A 20287-nucleotide genomic window follows, 5' to 3' on the forward strand; every position below is an offset into this window, starting at 1 on the left:
TATAACTAAGAATGATTCATCCTTCCCTGATGATATCCACTGTAAAATATTTCCTGAACATATCCATTTGTTTGTCGTTAAGCTTCACCATCGACATATCAGTTAGAAGGAAGTCAATAAATTTTACTGCACATGCGACATTGATTTTACTACAATAATCAAGGACATCATTCGTCACATAACGAACCTATATAAAGAATAAAACTAATGGTTAATGTCAATTTTACCTTTGTTAAATGGATGAGACGTCCAAAATATGCTCCCATGATCATTCTTTTAAAACTACATCCTAGTATAGGCATTTAAATTTGCCACTTTTCATCAAGATCCTGGGCATCATGTGTGCCCGAGGATGAACAAATGCATCAAATTTAGCATCATCATACAAACTAATGTTGCTATCGTAAATTTGAATTACCCCTTCTGTCAAGTGGAAAACAACAGCCGCAAAGTGAGTGTTCTCAAAGTGCCAAATACAGTACAATGCTTTAGGTTGTGGTAATGTTTTTCGAGGATAAATCATTAGCTTTGTAATGTTTTATACTTCAATGCCACACAAGAGGGGGTGATTTATGTGGTGTCTAATTTTCGCGCGTACTGATTATAGAAGGACCTGGTTCTTTTATGTGTTCCTTATACTACTGTTGCGGAAATAGTAAATGCGAAAAATAAAGAACACAAGTATTTTTACGTGAAAAACACCCGACTCAAAAGGTGATAAAACCACTAGCTACTACTCAGTAGGATTTTCCCCAACACTTCACTAAATCACTGAGCCAAAACAGCATTTACAAAACTCACTCTAAACCTAAGGATTACCTCTAATCTCGTTGTGGCAACCAGCCTCTAAAAGTTGCGACAACTTCAAGTTAACTCTAACTTGAATATTGAGAGTACCTAATACAATTGCCTCTAGATAAAGCTGAAAGGTACAATTTGAAAAGCCTTACTACAATTGAACTAGAATAAAAAACAGACACTTGGAGCTAGTTCTTCTATCTAGTTCATGTAGCTTCAGATTCAAACACTCGAATCACACAAGAATTGCTTGCAAAATGCCTTGCTATTTTTCTCTCAACTCAAGTTTAACTTCAGCATTTGTGCGTACCAGTAAAATAAGAACACCCTGCAATTTATAGAGTTAGTAGAATAAAAAATAACTAGAGTTCTAATGATATACTCTTCCACGGTGGAACAATTCTAGTTATCTTCAACTTCTAACTCATACCTTATCTAGGATAGAGTTCTCTCGAGTAAGGAGTCCTTCTCCTTATCATTTATGCAACCTTTTCGTTAAGGAGATATCAGATATAACCACTTAACCTTATCTCCTTCACTTGCATGCCTTGTGCTTGAATCTGCCCGTGTCTGTATACAATGTGTATGGACCTGGTTCATGCTTGAGTTCCTTTATCTATCATCAAAACAAACTTCACTTGGGCCAATAAATTCCCCATTTTTGATGATGACAAACTCTGTGCTTTTCATAAGCATAGGCCCTGTGTCAACTCAGCTCAACATCAACACAATGTTAGAACACTTACCATTTTAAAGTCACAAATTATCAAGGACCAGGTTCATTAGGTTATAAACATCACAGTCCATAGTAAAAAAGCACAACCTATCTTCCCCCTTTTGGCATAATCAAAAAGTTGCATAATTATGTTAGATAACCAGATTTTAATAGAAATTACTCATGGCCACTGGACTACTTCAAATGTAATCATGGATTCAAGCATCCTTTATCAATCTAATGATATTAGTCAACTAAGAAGCATTAACAAATAGTTAGAGCACAAAAACAGTTAATTATCATTGATACTAGTCATCAGCAAAGCATAAAGAGAAATAAAAACACTGGATCATGAGCAAAAAGATCAAAAAGAAATCCCATCCGGGTCACTGGTTTGTCTAACTAGGCTTGGAAGGTTTTAAGGCTGGGAAGGACCAGGTTCTTGGTTCTTGTCTTGAAGCAGTTTTAGCATATCATGAAGAATGCCATCATTCTTCTCCTTTTCCTTTGCAAGCTCAGCTCTGAGAGCATCTCTCTCAGTTTCTACTTCTACCAACCGCTTCTCCAATCTTTCAGTTTCAGCATCCTTAGCCTCACTTTCTTGTACCAAAGCTCGCATTTTGCTGTTCACAGGTACCTTCTTGGATGAACCAGGTTCTTTGGGATTGGTGTGGACTTCATAGTTATAAGCAGTCAAAGTGTTTGCCCCAAAGTGATCCTTGATTGTACCAACTTCCCATTTCTTGATGGGTACCTTGAAGTGTGTGAGTATAGCCATAAGAATGAGACCATAGGGTATGGCATGAGTTTTGGTGCCAGTCAGAACTCTATCGAGAAGTTGGACTATAAATCCAAGCCAATTGATTTGCCTTCTACTGTCCAGACATTCCATAAGGACCAGGTCCATGAATGTGGCAATGTGCCTCATTTCCTGCCTAGGCATCACAACTTTGTTAACAAATTCGAACAACACTTTGTGGGGTGGCTTCATCTCACGTATATATCCTTGGGATGAAGCTCTCCTTCATTGTCGCCAAACTTCCTTGTAATGGCAAGAGAGGTAGGGAGATTGTCTAAACTTGGCCATTTGAGTTTCTTGTAATCATTGTACCCTTCAGCAGGTACACCTAAGATCTCTCCCATATCCTTGTCATCAAAACTCACTGTCACCCCTTTTACCATACTGGTGACTCTGCCATTTTTGATCTCACAATTTGCCATGAACTTCACGATCTCAGTTCTAACAAGCTTTCCATCCATCTTAAGGATCATGTCCTTCCAAGCCTGTAGTTATAACTATTCCAGCAGCATTATCATACGTTCCTCCTCCAAGACCCTGAGGAGTCTACCTTTCAAGATGGTTCTTTTCCAAACTTAAACATCTTGTCCTTCTTTGCATTAGATTCTTCTTCTTCTTCACTCTCTTCTTCTTCCACCATTTTCACTTTTCGAGACTTCAAGGTAGACCTGGTTCTTTTAGCCAAGGTAGAGGGCTATGCAGACTTTGTCTTTGAAACAGACTTCTTTGTGGAAGTCTTTATTTTCTTTGCCTTTGGAATCATAACCTCCATTTATTCTGCCTACTCTTCATCACGAAGAACCAGGTCCATCTCCTCAATTTCAACTGCCTCAATAGACTCAATCACCTATTTGTTTTACCTTTGCAACAACTTTTCTCTTACTTTCTTCTAGGGCCTTTTCTAGTTCAGCCTCACTCTGCTTCTTCTTACTCCTTGTAGCTCTTCCTTTTGTAGGAGGAGTCACTGCAGGGATAGAAGAGGAAGTCTTTCTTTTCTTATTTTCCCTAGCAGTGCCGGGAATTTTAACTCCTGGACTCTTTTTCCTTTTAGGATTGTAGCTGTCAGACACTCTTTTGAATAGGTCTTCGAGGGTTTCCTGCATAGATGGAACATGTTCTTGGAACCTCTTCCTCAACCTAACCAACCCCTCAGTAGCTTCTCCAGACCCACTTCCCCCTTTTTCTCTCACACTTTCTTCGTCTCCAGCAGATTCCTCACTCCATACTACCATAGCTCCTGTTTCTTCAGTCAAACCAACATGAGTGGGTTAAGATTCAGCCACTCCTTGTCCCGTTCGCCTCACATTGCCTTGAACACCTTAATTCTCCTTTTCTTTTCTCTTTTTATTTTTACCACCAATTTTTCTAGACTCAGTGGTCTCTACCCCAGCCACAGTCCCTACCAAAACATAACTTTTTTCCAGATTTGTAGCAACCTCAGAGATTACTTCAGATGTTATTTTTGGACCAGATGTTACCTGCTCCATTTCTGATGAAACATTTTCTTCCCCATCAGCTGCAGAATTAAAAGAATCTTCATATATTTGGGGTTCATCTTCCTGACTTGCCTTCAGTTGCTCATTGATTTTCTTGATTTGTTCTCCTCCAGCGACTACTTTGCAAACAAGCATCTTGAATCTTCCTTTCTTAGAGATAGGTATGGTTGAGGGTGTGGTTGAAGGAGTGGGTATGGATTCTTTGGGTGGTGATGAGGGATTTCAGAAGTGTTAGCCATTGATGGTTAGAGGATGAGAGAACATGATTATGTGTTTTTGGAAGATGAGAAAAGAATAGAGAGAATTGTTTGGCGGTTGTGAATTAGAAGTGATGAAATGACTTAGGCCAAGAGTCTAATCAAATTGGGAGTCAGTTTGAAGAGACGTTGATGACTCTCCCTAGAATCTAGGCACTAATTGCATTTTTGGGACTCTTTTGGATGAAACTAGTTCATTTCGTAACGGATAAACTCAATGAGGTTAGGATCAAATGGGACTCTCCTTTTGATCATTATCCAAATATAACTATTTCAAAATATGTAGAGTGGAGAGTACGCACCCTGTAATCTGGATGAACTAGATTCTTCACTGAGAAATCTCTTGTGTAAGTCTAAATTTTCCAAGAAAATAAAGATAATATCTTTAGAGATTAATGAGGCATTTTATCACATGGCACAAGAGTATACTGATGAAAGTCTGAGACTGAGAAAAACCTAATCTAATTATGTACAAAAATTCATAGATTTTCTAACCAATTGTTTTGAGTTGGAACTGGTTCCTTTTAGGTAATCTTAATCATCCCTAATTCTAACCTGCTCATTTCAAAGTGATCTCTACTTAGAGATTTTGTGAAAATGTCAGTTATTTGCTTGTCAGTAGCACAAAATTCCACATTTATCAAACCCTTTTCATAGTTGTCCCTCAAAAAGTGATGCCTAACATCTATGTATTTAGTTCATTTGTGATGAACTGGGTTCTTGGTCATACTAATTGTACTGGTGTTATCACAAAAGATGGGGATGCAACCTACATCAATTCCAATGTCCATTAATTGTTGTTTGATCCGTAACAATTGAGCACAACATGAGGCAGCAGTAACATACACAACTTCAGCAGTAGATAAGGCCACAGAATGTTCCTTTTTGGTGGCCCAAGACACAAGACATGAGCCAAGAAAGTGTGCCATACTTGAAGTTCTCTTCCTATCCACAAGAAAACCTGCATAATCAGCATCAACATATCCCACTAAGTTGAAGTTACGACCTTTTGGATACCATAGACAAAAGTCAGTAGTGTCTTTTAGGTATCTCAAGATCCTTTTGACAACAGTCAAGTGAGACTCCTTTGGATTTGCCTGAAATCTAGCACAAAGGCCTACACTGAAAACAATGTCAGGTCTGCTAGCAGTAAGATATAAAAAAAGAGCCAATCATTCCCCTGTACAACATCCATTAAAAAAGAGCCAATTTGATGTACAACTTCATCTACATCCAATTTTTTGGTTGTTGCAATAGGAGTATCAATTTATTTGGAATCTTCCATTTAAACCTTTTAAGCAACTCTTTCACACACTTCTGCTGATGGATCATAGTTCCATTTGAATTTTGTTTAATTTGTAAGCCTAAAAAGAAATTAAGCTCACCCATCATACTAATTTCAAATTCACTCACCATTAGTTTAGTAAATTATTTACTTAACTTATCACCAGTTTCTCCAAAAATTATATCATCAACATATATCTGAACTACCAAGAGATCTTTACCATTTTCTTTCAATAATAAAATATTGTCAATTTTACCTCTCTTGTAGCCATGTTCAAGGAAGAATTTTGATAATCTTTCATACCAAGATCTTGGAGCCTGCTTGAGCCCATAAAGTGCCTTGTCAAGATTAAACATATGATCAAGACATTCCTTGCTTTCAAAGCCCGGAGGTTGCTTGACAAACACTCTTCTTCCTTTAGATAGCCATTGAGGAAGGCACTCTTGACATCTATCTGATGGAGAATGAATTCCATATAAGCAGCAAAGGCTATAAGGAGTCTAATTGCCTCCAATCTTGCAACTGGAGCAAATGTCTCATCATAGTCTATGCCCTCCTCTTGACTATAACATTGAACCATCACTCTTTCCTTGTTCCTTGTAACTGTTTTATCTTTGTCAAGTTTGTTTCTGAAGACCCATTTTATGTCAATTACTGATATGCCCTTGGGTCTTGGTACCAGATGCCAAACTTAACTTCTCTCAAATTGGTTGAGTTCTTCTTGCATTCGGTTCACCCAGTCTGAATCAAACAAAGCCTCAGCAATAGTTTTAGGTTCAATAAGATATTGAAAAGCATCAAAAGTACAAAGATTCTTCAAAGAAGATCTGGTTTTGATTCTAGAGGTTGGGTCAGTAATTATGTTCTCGATGGGATGAGAACTTTGATACTTGTAAGGTTTCACAACCAGTTGGTTTCCCCTCGATGTTCCTTCAATGTTTTGTTTTTGAGGAACAGGTTCATGTACAGGTTCCCTGGACGTTTGAGGATCACTCCCTCTTTGTTCAGTTCCCCTGTAAAGTTGCCCTGGGTGGAAGGACTTGTTCCTTCTACTAGTACAGCTTTAGTCTGGGCTGTGGTTTCATTTGAGTTTCTTACCAGCCCAATTGCTTTATCATCATGTTCCTACCTTTCAGAAAGAATGTTAGTTTCATCAAAAACCTTATGTACACTTTTTTATACACACATAGTTCTTTTGTTATAAATCTTACAAGCTTTATTATGTGAACAATATCCCGAGAATACCCCCTCATCACTTATGGATCAAACTTACCTAGGGAGACTTTACCATTATTATGCACAAAATATTTGTATCCAAATGCCCTAAGATGGGATATGTTTGGCTTTCTCCCTTTAAGTAACTCATAGGGAGTCTTCTCTACAAGAGGTCTAGTCTTGTACCTATTTATGATGTAACATGCATTGTTCACAGCTTCTGCCCAAAAACTATGGGGCAGTTTACTAGAAAGAAGCATAGTCATAGCCATATCTTCAAGTGTCCTATTCTTTCTTTCAACTACTCCATTTGGTTGTGGAGTCCTTGCAGTAGAAAAATTATGATATATGCCATGCTCATCACAAAATTCAGCAAATTTAGCTTTCTCCAATTCAGTACCATGATCAGACCTAATTTGTCATGACCCAACTCCACGTCAGGCCGTGATGGTGTCCAGCACCGTTGCTGGACAAGCCAACAGTGAACAACTTAGTGATTTCCCATTTTTGTTTATTAAGCAATTACAACATTTAGCTTTGCTTACATTTAAAGCATTTGATAGATAACGGATTTTTAAGACAAACAAACGAAAACATCTAAAAGCAGTTATAACTATTGAACTACAACCCAAAAATCAAAGTCTACTAATACGTGCCAGGATCTAGTGTCACAAGTGTGTGGGAAACTAGTAGAATATACAAAAGATGATTATCCTACAGTTTGAAACAGATTAGATAGATAAAAACAAAAGAGAAACTCTGGCATGCTGCTGAACGGCTCAGAAGGGGGCAGCTCACCATGAAGTCTTGATCCAAGATCAGGTATGCGTGTCGGGTAGGTAACTAGATGCACCAGCCTCAGATCCTGTACAATTAAGTATAGAAACGTAGTATGAGTACATAAACAATATGTACCCAATAAGTATCCCGCCTAACCTCGAAGAAGTAGTGACAAGGGGTTGACTTGACACTTACTAGAGCCAATAATAATGCAATTAAAGTGTTATGCTAAGTATAGATGTCATGAATAATTCTGACAGTTCAATAACGGGAAGAGATAAATGCTTCTTTCAAAAATTAAAATCTCAATTTCGGTCATATCATTTAACCACTTACATTTCAAGGCATTTAAGCAGTATAAATCACGGAGAGTTCCAAATAATTAACATGCGCAATTATGCCGAGGTCGTACGGCCCGGTCCAACATAATATTAAATTTTGCACTGCCGGAGGGTCGAATGGCGTGAATCATAGATGTATCTATTTACTACTGAGGTGCTTGACCCGATCCAGAAAAAGCAATTATTTTTAAGGAAACACAAATTCTCATTTTTACAATCAATTATTCTAATAAACTCTCTAAATAGGTGAACTTAGCCCTTTTTCGAATTCTTTTGTCAAATTCTAACATGATTCGAGTAATTGAATTAACAAGTAAGACACAAACATTTCGAATAAGGTATGATACGGTTCCTAAACTACCCGGACAATAGCACAATAGTAGCTACGTATGTACTCTCGTCACCTCGTACGTACGTGGCCCCCACAAATAGGTACACATATTTATTTAATTCACCTGTGGGGTTAATTCCCTCTTACAAGGTTAGAAAGGAGACTTAACTCGCCTCAAAGCCTATTTCCCAATTCAAGAACGCGCTCAAACCTCCAAATTTGTCTCCAAATGACTCGAAGCTAGTCAAACATTACATAAACTAATAAATCTATGCTCAAAAGTTGATAATTTCACCATTTAAGTGATTACCCAACATAAATTGCAAGATTCCTAAAATTCACCCTGGGCCCACATGCTCAGCTTCCGGAAATGTTTAAAGAAGGTTGTTACCCATAACCTTAGGAACATTAATATATGATTTTTACTGAATTCAATATTAAATTTCATGGTTAAATATGATTTTTATCAAAAACCTAGGTTTTCACCTAAACCCATGATTTTCACTAATTTACATGTTATAATCTACCCATAAACTATGTATTTAAATCACATTAAGTAAAAATTACTTACCTCACAAAGCTAGGTCGAAATCCACTCCTTCAAAGATCTCAAATCGCCCAAGGGTGAGAGAAAATGTGATAAAAATGGCCTAAGTCTGTATTAAATAAGCCCTCATTGCCCAGTGAGTTTCGCACCTGTGGTGCTTTGGGCTGCACCTATGTCAAATGCCTCGCAGGTGCACCTTTCCCTCATCTGGTCAGGCTCTGCATCTGCAAGCCTAGCCGCACCTGCAACCATGTCTCTCGCACCTACGCTTACATAGGTGAGCCCAGTCTTCTGCATCTGCGGATTCTAGGCTGCCCTCCATTTCTCGCTTCTGTGGCTCGTGCCTCACACCTACGAGCCCGCACCTACGGCTGACCAAGCACAGGTGCGATTATGACAGATCTGGGAGCTTCAGCTAATGCTCCAAGCTCCCAACTTGGTCTGAGCCTCGTCTGATTGACACTCGGGGCCCCGCTCGAACATACCAACAAGTTTAGAATCATAAAACGGACTCGCTCGAAATCTCAGAATGCCCAAAAGAACATTAAAACTAAGAATCACACTCCAAAACCAATTGAATCAAACTTATGAACTTCAAGTTCTTCAATTCACTCAAAATGTGCCGAAATGTACTTAGACTACTTGGATTGACACCAAACTTTGCGTACAAGTCTTAAATTATATTACGGAGCTATTCCCAGTCTCAAAATTCCGTTTGGACCTCGATATCACCAAAATTGACTCCAACCCTAATTTAAAGAACTTCTAAAATCTTCAAGAACAAACTTTCACTATTAGACACTAAAAGGTTCCCGGGTCATCTAAAACCCAATCCGAACATACGCCCAAGTCCAAAATTACCATACAAACCTGTTGGAATTGTCAAATTCTGATTCCGAGGTCGTTTGCTCAAAATGTTGACCGAAGTCAAACTTTCCCTTTTCAAGCCAACCTTAAGGAACCAAGTGTTCCGATTTCAACCCAAACGCTTCTAAATCCCGAACCAACCATCCCTGCAAGTCATAAATCAGTAAAAGCAAGTACGGGAAGTCTTATTTAGGGGAACGGGGTTCTAGCAAGTAAAAAGACCGGTTAGATCGTTACATAATTGATGCAAGTTGATTACCTAGTTGTTTCTAAGTTTTTCTAACAAAAGAAATGAACATGTCAAATGCTTCATCTTTAGATGTTAAAAACAATGTCCAAGTAAAACTATATTAATCATCAACAAGCACCATCACATATCTTTTACCACCTCTACTCAATGTTCTCATTGGTCCACAAAGATCCATATGGACTAGTTACATGGTCCTGGTGGTGCTTACTACTTTCTTTCTTTTCAAAGTGGATCTTACCTGATTCCCCTTGCACAAGCCTCATAAACTTTATCTTCCTTGAACTCAATGTTAGGCAGCCCTATCACCAAGTCCTTGGCGACTAGTTTGTTGAGTTGACTTAGACTAGCATGTCCAAGTCTCTTATGCCAAAGGAGGGGATCATTATCCAACACACTTAAGCAAGTGAGTTCATTATCTGAAATGACAGATCTACAACATATATGTTGTTCACTCTTTTTCCCTGCAAAATTATCTTGTCAGTGGTAAGATTAATCACAAAGCATTTTGTAGAGGTGAATGCTACCACGTAACCTCTATCACACAATTGTGATATACTTATTAGACTGTATTTCAGTCCATCTATCAAGTAGACATTCTCAATAGAGTGAGAATAAGTCTTACCTACTTTTCCAACCCCAATAATCTTACCTTTCTTCCCATTTCCAAAGGAGACATTACCTTATTTAAGGTCCTTAAGTAAACAGAACTAGTTCTTATTTCTTGTCATGTGCTTTGAGCAGCCACTATCCATGTACCATATTTGGTTGCACCCCTTTACTTAGACCTGCAAAAGGAAATCAAGGGTTAGTCTTAGGAACCCAAACTAGTTTTGGTCTCTTTCTATAGGCAAAAGGATGAATTAAATTCTTTTTAGCCCAACTTGGTAGCCTATTCTTCCCTTGAACAAGTTCTTTGTTCTTTTGTCTTGCCTTTTCTTTTGCAGTGCATTCACTTTTATAGTGACCTGTTTTACCACAGTGTGTGCAAATCTTGTTCTCAGGAAGTGTGAGGTACTTGCTTTTGGGATCCCACTTAGGTGCTAGGTTCCCAAAGCCAAGTCCTCTTCTATTGCTACTATGGTATTCTTGTAGCCATGAAAATGCATCGGAGGACCTATTCCATTTACAAGTTTTGTCTATCTCATGCTTGACCTTACTTAGATCCTCATTTAGGATTCTTACTTGATCATCCCTTTTATACAACTCATCTTTCATTTTCCTATATTTTCTTCTAGAGTGAGTTGTGTGTGATCAGCTGTCTTTTTACTTGTTCATAATTTCAGTTTTAGATTCTCAGATCTAAGCTGTAGGACAGTTGAATCAATTGCATGAACCTGGTTCTTCAACATTGTATTTTCACTTACAGTTTCGCTAACCCTATGTTCTAGGTTTTTGCACTTAGCCTTCAAAATCATGCATTCTTTAGACAACAGTTCCTTTTCATTGTGTACATCCCCGAATTCATCAATTAGTTCTAGAAGTAACTAAGATAACCTTTCTTTAGACAACAATTTAATCTTATCTTTGAGATGCATTACACTTACCTCAGTTTCTTCATCAGATTCTCCAATGAACTTAAGTGCTTGTTCATCCTCATCATCATCATTTGAGCTTTCTCCCTAATTAGCGACCATAGCTTTGGTTGATCCTTTGTTGTTTCTTTTCTTACGTTGAACCTATTTCTTCTTCTTGTTTCTTCATTCAACTCTTTCCTTCTTCCATTTGATTTCCCATAAAGGATAGTTCTTGATGTGGTGATCAGTCTTTCCACACTTGTAGCAGCCATCATTGGTTTGCTTTTCAGGAGCTTTTGACTTGCTATAGTTTCCACTTCTTGAAGAACCTTTTCCTTTACTCAGGTACTTCTTGAAGTCCTTGGTGATCATAGCCATTTCATTATCTTCTAGATCAGAACCTTCAGTGAATCTGATTGCCAAGCTCTTTTCCTTCTTAGGTACATCCATTTTCATGGTTTGTCTCCTAAGTTCACAGGCAGTGAGATTTCAAATTAATTCATCAAGTGAGAGAGTGTAGTGAACCTTGTATACATCTCTTGAATGGTTTCTCCTTCCTTTATAGCAAATTTCTCATATTGAGAATACAATAGAGTTCTTCTGGATCTCTTCACCTGAGGTGTTCCTTCATGTGACACTTGCAATGTGTCCCAAATTTGCTTAGCAGTGGTACAACATTGGATTCTGTTGTACTCATCTGGACGAAGTCCACAAATAAGTCATTTCTTGGATTTAGCATTCTTCTCCCATTTTGATGTTTTATACGCCAATACCACACAAAGTTGGGGGTGATTTGTGTGGTATCCAATTTTTGCGTGCACTGATTATAGAAGGACCTGGTTCTTCTAAGTATTCCTTATACTACTGTTTCAGAAATAGTAAATGCAAAAAGTGAAGAACACAAGTATTTTTATGTGGAAAACACTCGGCTCAAAAAGTGAAAAAACCACGACCTACTACTCAATAGGATTTTCCCAACACTTCACTAAATCAACGAGCCAAAACAGAATTTATAAAACTCTTTGTAAACCTAAGGATTAACTCTAATCCCGTTGTGGCAACCAACCTCTAACTGTTGCGACAACTTCAAGTTAACTAGAACTTGAATACTTAGAGTACCTTATACAATTTCTTCTAGATAAAGCTGAAAGGTACAATTTCAAAACCACTTTCTACTATGAAACTAGAATAAAAGACAGACACTTGAAACATGTTCTTCTATCTGGTTCATGTAGCTTCAGGTTCGCACACTTGAATCATACAAGAATTGCTTGCAAAATGCCTTGTTATTTTCCTCTCAACTCACGTTTTAACTTCAGTGTTTATGCGTGCCTGTAGAATGAGAACATCCTGCAATTTATAGAGTTAGTAGAATGACAAATAACTAGAGTTCTAATACTACTCTTCCTTGGTGGAAGAGTTCTAGTTATCATCAACTTCTAACTCCTCCCATATCTTGGATAGTATTCTTTTTGAGTAAGGAGTCCTTCTCCTTATCAATTATGCAACCTTTTCAATCAGGAGATATCAGATATAACAAGTTAAGCATATCTCCTTCACGTACATCCCTTATGCTCGAATCTGCCTGTGTCTGTGTACACAAGGGATCGACCTGGTTTATGCCTGAGTTCCTTTGTCAATCTTCAAAACAAACTTCACTTGGGCCAATAAATTCCCCCTTTTTTATAATGACAAACTGTGTGCTTTTCATAAGTGTAGGCCATGTTTCGACTCAGCTCAACATCAACACAATTTTTGAACATTTTACCTTTTTTTTTAAGTCACTTATCATCAAGGACCAGATTCATTAGATAACTAGATTTTAATTGAAATTACTCATGGTCACTAGGGCTACTTCAAATGCAATCATGGAGTCAAATATCATCGATCAATCTAAGGATATTAGCCATCTAAGAAATATCAACAAACAATTAGAGCAAAAGAAGTGAATTTCATTGATTGATAATATCCTACCACAAAGCATAAAAAGAAATAAAGACACTGGATCATGAGCAAAAGAAGCAAAACAATCCCGAACTGGGTCACTGGTTGATCTACACTAGGCTAGGAAGGACCAGGTTCAAGGTTTTTGGCTTGAAGTAGTTTCAACATATCCTGAAGAATTCCATCATTCTTCTCCTTTTCTTTTGCCAGGTCAGCTCTGAGAGCATCTCTCTCAGTCTCCACTTCTGCCAACCTCTTTTTCAGCCTCTCAATTTCACCATCGTTAGCCCCACTTTCTTGCACCAAAGCTCCCACTTTGATATTCACTGGTACCTTTTTGGATGAACCAAGTTCTTTGGGAGTGGTTTGGACTTCATAGTGTAACATCCCAAAAAATTTCGAAGTATTTAAGTGCTATTAAGAAAGTTGATGTGCGCTAATTATATTATTTTATGCGCAGACAGAGGCTATTATAAGAATTATATCAATTGATCATGATAATATATGTATGAGGTGCATTAAGAATGGTTTATGGTCTAAGAAGAGGCCCAAGGCTAAGTCAAGTTGAAAGTTTTATGATAGGATAAAGTTTCAAGTGAGTTCGCACAAGACCTAACTTCAAATGATCTTACCTCTCTTGATATGAAGAATTATATGGTGTATTACCTATCAAAAGAAAGGTCAATGTGTCTAGTTTCCAACTCTTCAAACCGTTCATCATGTGGACACTCCTACAAGAAGTTATGACCAAATTATAAAAGGCTGGATCTGCGATCAATTTCGCGACCGCAAAACAATTCCAAGGACCGCATAAGCATCGCAAACTGGAGCAGAGACGGACAAACTATTAAACTGCAATTATATTGTCGCATAATTGATTATGCTGCAATTATGCAGTCGCATAATAATTATGCTGCAATTATGGTGTCGTATAATTGATTATGCTGCAAGTCTGTTGCCCACAAAACGATTATGCTATATCATAATTGCACCACATAATTGACTTCAGGGGTCAGTTTTGAAAATTTTCATATCCGATCCAATTATAAGGCCTTAGGGGGTCATGTTAGAAGGTAAAATGTGATTTTTTAGACAGAGGAGAGGGCTATCTTAGAGAGATAAAGAGAATACCTAGCTATTTCGTTCATCAATTCTTGCTCAAGGCTTGAAGATTTCACAAGATCTTAAACTAATAGGTAAGATTCTACTCCCTAGCCCTAAATTTCGGGATTTTGATTAAAAGTAGGTCATGAGAAATATGATTCTTGGGTGTGAGAGTATTATGCATACATATATGTACCAATAAGGTTTGTGGGGATATTGTTGAGCATAAATAAGTAAAGATTGAGTTGTGGAATGAAGAAAATCTTGTAGAAGAACCTTGTAGTTAAATTTGCACACCTAGTGTTTGATAAAATGCTCAAATGAGTTGAGATTATGAATATCTTCCTAATAATAATTCAATTTTGTTGTGTCTCAAAATAGATTGGGATTGCTAGAATTTCCGGAATGTTGCAGTAATTTAAGGAAAGATCAAAGCAAGGTATGTTGGCTAAACTACTTTCTTAGAATTCAATTCAATGATGTTCTTATAAGTTTTAAGTATGGTTGTCTCAATTTCTTTATTCTATGTTTCGAGTTATTCCCAATAAATTCGATTATCCCGAATAAGCAAAGTGTCGAGAATTAAGTATTCAAAACATGTTCTGAATGTTCCTAACACATTATGTTATCCTTTGGGAATGTGTTCAAGAATGATACGTGAATTAAAATGCTATGTCTTTAAGTTATGTTTCAAATGAAGGTTATGATTTCAAATTGTGTGAGAAAACTCAATATACTTAAGACTCTCGATTGCTCATATGTGTACCTAAAGCCTTGTTTGAAAATGTCTTACTGTTGATAACCTATAAAGATATGAAATAAGTATAAAATGCGATGATTGATATAAGTGAAAGTTATACTTGTGGCCAATGGTGCCAATTAAATTAAAAGATGTGAAAAAGTATGAAATGCGATGATTGATATAAGTGAAAGTTATACTTGTGGCCAATGGAGCCAATGAAATGAAATAATGTGAGAAAGGTTATGAAATGAGCCTTGATTCAACTATTCCGAATTGACTTCGAAAATAGAATTGCCTAAAAGCCTATAAAATCAAGTCATGCTTATATGTGGTTGTTTTAACATACGTTATGATTTGTGAGTATTTTCAATGTGTTTTGCATTCTTACATATTCGTGAGTGGAAATTGTGTATTGCCCTTTGTGTGGAAAATGTGTCAAGAATAAATGTTGTGTTATTTGTTGATGATTTTAACTTGCGCATCAATTGCCAATCATTTTACTCCATTTCTCGGAAAGAAATCTATGGTGCTTAAATTGTTCATTTCTAATGAACTTAAAGTTGTGATTTCCGAAATATTATATGTATGTTGATATTTATGATGATATACATGAGGGGGAAGAAATAAAAGTGTGGAATAACAAATATGGCCATCATGCCTTGCATAAAGAATCTTGAGAATGGCCAAAAGAGCCAAGGAAATATTGTCATTTTGAATGACTGAAAATACTAGTGGAGATTTATACAATGTGGAAGATGATGATGTAAATACATTTGCACCAATAGTATTTTGTGAATTATTTCCCTTATTTGGAATGAGATTGATGTGATAAAATTATTCCTCTTAATTGGAATGAGATTGATTGATATAAAAGGGTTTATGTCTCGAATAAGACAGCCTAGCCGATCGGATCATGATCGGACACCATGTCGCACACATGGTGGTGATTGTGCTGGAAATTGGTATTGATAATAATTGTGGTTGATTCTCTAATGAGATAGCCTAGCCGATCGGGTCGTGATCGGGCTCCGTGCTAAAATTACGGTGGTATTGGTATTGATAATAATTGTGGTTGATTCTATAATGAGAGAGCCTAGCCGATCGGGTCGTGATCTAACTCCGTGCTAAAATTATGGTGATATTGGTATTGATAATAATTGTGGTTGATTCTCTAATGAGATAGCCTAGCCTATCGGGTCGTGATCGGACTTCGTGCAAAGATTACGGGTATTGGTATTGATAGTAATTGTGGTTGATTTTCTAATGAGATAGCCTAGCCGATCGGGTCGTGATCAGACTCTGTGCTAAAAGCCATCGGTATTGCGAACATCGGTATTGTGAACATTGACATTGTAATCATCGGTATTGTGAACATTGGTATTGTGACCATTGGTATTGTGAACATTGGTATTGTGAACGTTGGTATTGTGAACATTGGTATTGTGAACAGTGGTATATCAGCATTAAAGATCTCCCAACCAAAGATAATATTATCATCATAATTTGATTATCACTTCCTTGTGCTATCTTCATATTTTGGAAATTATTATGTTTTAACTTGGCATTTGAATATCATTGATTGTGACTTGATGTTTCTATGGATTTCCCCTTCTTACATTGGTATTATATTTTGAAAGAGGATAATTAGCTTTACACACTAGTACTATTCCATATGTACTATCGTCCTTTTTGCTGGGGGCGCTGCATCTTCAATGGATGCAGGTGATTTATCAGCGGTGCAACTTTGGTCCTCATTAGTAGTTACTCCCTATTCAGCAGGTTTTGGTGAGCCCTATTCTATTCCGGGGCCGATGTCACTTGATGTTACACCTTGTGTCTTGAGATATAGCCGGGGCCTTATTACCGGCACTTCCATACTATTCTTCTATCATATTTAGAGGCTCCGTAGATAGGTTGCAGGTGGTGTATGATGTTGGGAATCAAACTAGAAATATTGCTATTTGGCAAACATGTTTTGCATTATATCTATAAACTTGTAATTCTTTGGAAATTATGAATAACATAGCTAATGGAATGAAATGGGAGTTGTTAATAAAATATTTTCAGTGTTTGATTTATGGAGTGCATCTCCTCTTTATTCATGGATGAGTTTGGGTAGAATGAAATCTAACAGGCTTGCTTGACCGGGTTCACTCGGTTGAGCATCGGTCGCGCTCCCCGAATTTGGGGCGTGACAAATTTGGTATCAGAGCCTAAGGTTTTAAAGTGTCCTAGGATGTCTCGGAGTCGTGTCTAGTAGAGTCCTTCTTATCGGTGTGTTGTTGACCACATCTATAATGAGGAGGCTACTTGGACATTTAGAAAATTCACACTTCTTTGATACTCCAGATCGTGCGATATAACTCAAGATAGGAAGCTAATTTTCTCGTCATGTCTCATTTTCCATATGAGTAACCCACGGGTTCGAGTAAACGAGAAGGGAATGAAAGAACCAATTGCTAAGGGAAGTGTCCCTGTTTTTATTAATCTTACCCCGCCACCAGTTTATGTGGCGCGAGCACCTAAGAAATGAAAGAGGATTATTGGCATCAATAAGACGAAATGTTTGATATGAAAGAAGAGCCATTCGGGTTTAGCCACTTGGTTTATGTTGGATGATTCTTGAAATATATTATGGTTGTGGAAGGGGGGGGGGCACGAGAAGAAAAAATTCCCTTAGGTTGGATATACCCATCCCGGTCTGCCCGATATGCGGGCGAAAATAATTTGCGTCATGTTGTGAGTATGCTCAAAAGCGTGTTAGGGGTGGTAGATTTGGGCAATTCCAAAAGTCCATACAGTGAGCTGTTGCAGAGATTGTTACTCCCGCCATGAAGACTTGGAGGAAGACTAAGGGGAATGCTTATGATGTATGCAAAAAGGGTAAAAATCGTGTAAGTGGTGAGAATCAATTTAGCGGACCCCATCCTCATTGTGTGAAGTGTATAAGATGTCATTTGGGTATATGTCACTATGGTACTAATGTATGTTTTGGATGTGGAGTAGAAGGGAATTAATTAAGGTACTGCCCTGTCAATCTAAAGTCATCAAGTAAGTCACTCCTTAGTACATCATTATGAACACCGTATTATTTCCTTGTTGTATATGTACATCCATATTGAAGAGGCCTACATAAATATGGGCTTAACCAAAATGTTGAATCACAAAACATTGCATATATTTACTCTTTGAACGAGACACATTATTCGTGAATCCACTCTATCACAAATTCTCTTATTTACATCCTCTTGTGGAATTGAGCTCTATAATTATGTCCTTCAATTGAATTATAACTCTAGGATTAATACTTCCCACTTGCTTTCCTAAATTCTCAACAAAGGACTATACCTGATGAATTTCGTACATAACCTTTTTATTCAAATGGATAACATCTGGTCATTTGTGCATATGCACGCACCGCCATAATATTTACCTATGTGGTATCAAATCTAATGTAAAACAACCTATTGTTGAGATCCTTCTTGAGTCACTCTTTTTCTCTCCGGTGTATGTGGCTTCTATGGTTTGAACAATCACTTTGTTCCTTTGTGTATATTATCACGAATCCTTTTCACCATCTAGTAACATGAGAGCATATTGATTTGAAAGACAAGTTGTCGTATCTCTAGTCCTCTCATATAGGATCAACTATTGGCAAAGATTAAGTTGTGAGAATGATAATAATCTCACGTGTTCAACTTCTTTTTCATCCCCATGAGCTTGTGACATAGATTCCTTGTGTCAGTTAATGTTAAGAGTGTAATGCAATTTCATGCATTTTGAAACCCATATCACATTCGGGGTGCTAGAATATTTTCATTTCGAGTTAAACTGATTTTTCCTACACTCCAGGAGACGACTGGTGTCACGTACTTGGCTATTTCTCTTTGAGGCCTACTATTGAGAAACAAGGCATATATGGAATGAAACAATTGTTATTGTCCCTTTCATGAATAATAGTCTTCCAAGAATAATTGGTGCTAATGTCTTTATCCTTCCGATTATGCCTCCTATATGTCATATGCCAAAGAAGAAGTGTCATCCCGTGATCAAATATATTGGATAGGAAATTTTATGGTCATATTCAAGCTAGCACATCTTAGACTAATTGTTGGAGGTTACCAAAGGCTTAGGTTGGGTATCCGGCATAGAGATTTAGAGTGGAAGAAAGTGAACGGGTTATTCTCAATATTGTTTTCCCATGAGGATGCTATGTGAATTGTTAATAAAGGTAGAGTACGTGTAGTCACGTTAGGAATTATGAAATCTTAAAGAAAATAGGCCAAACTATGAGTATGATGTTTCCTATTATTGTTCTCTGTGTAGCCGGTGTTTCATGTGTCTATGTCTAAGAAGGTGAAGTTAATGGATAATTGGATTATGAGGAGAAACTATTTGCTATCCTTGTTAGATAAGTCCGAAAGTTAAGATTTCCTCTGTCAAGTGTTATGGCTAAGTCTGTGAGTCGAGGAGATTACATCGTAGGTCGAAAGTGTTGAGGAAAGGAAATATTCTCACTTGTTTGTAGAGCCAAATGGTTGTGGTTCAAAAACGTACCTTCTATGCATTATGGTTTAAATGTGTACATTTCATGTCAAGATACCACTATTGTTAATGTAATGCCATAATATTGAGATCGGTGTTGTTGATATATACTGTGATGCGTCATTGAGTAATGGATATATTGTTAGGGTTGATTTTTGGGATTCTCTGATAGGTGGATAGGCCCAGTTACAGGAGAAATTCTGTCAAAATTTTTTCAAATTTGTAAAGATAGCCAATTTTAAGGGCCATAAGTAAGTTGAGAATTTGAAAGGGAAGTATAAGACCCATGTAGTCATAAGAGCCTATGTATAATGGTTGGAGGTAAAAGGATGGTAACTATATTCTTATAAGGGACTTTCAAAACATTCGAGGACGAATGTTCTTAAGTAGGGGAGAATGTAACACCCCCAAAAATTTTGAAGTATTTAAGCGCTATTAAAAAAGTTAATGTGTGCTAATTATATTATTTTGTGGGAAGACAGGGGCTATTATAAGAATTATATCAATTGATCATGATAATATATGTATTATGTGCATGAAGAATGTTTATAGTCTAAGAAGAGCCCCAAGGCTAAGTCAAGTTGAAAATTTTATGATGCGATAAAGTTTCAAGTGAGTTCGCACAATACCTAACTTCAAATAAGCATACCTCTCTTGATATGAAGATTTATATGGTGTATTACCTATCAAAAGAAATGTCTATGTGTCTAGTTTCCAAGGCTTCAAACCGTTCGTCATTTGGACACTCCTACAAGAG

Source organism: Nicotiana tomentosiformis, chromosome 6 (genome assembly GCF_000390325.3).
Source record: "Nicotiana tomentosiformis chromosome 6, ASM39032v3, whole genome shotgun sequence".
Classification (NCBI taxonomy): domain Eukaryota; kingdom Viridiplantae; phylum Streptophyta; class Magnoliopsida; order Solanales; family Solanaceae; genus Nicotiana; species Nicotiana tomentosiformis.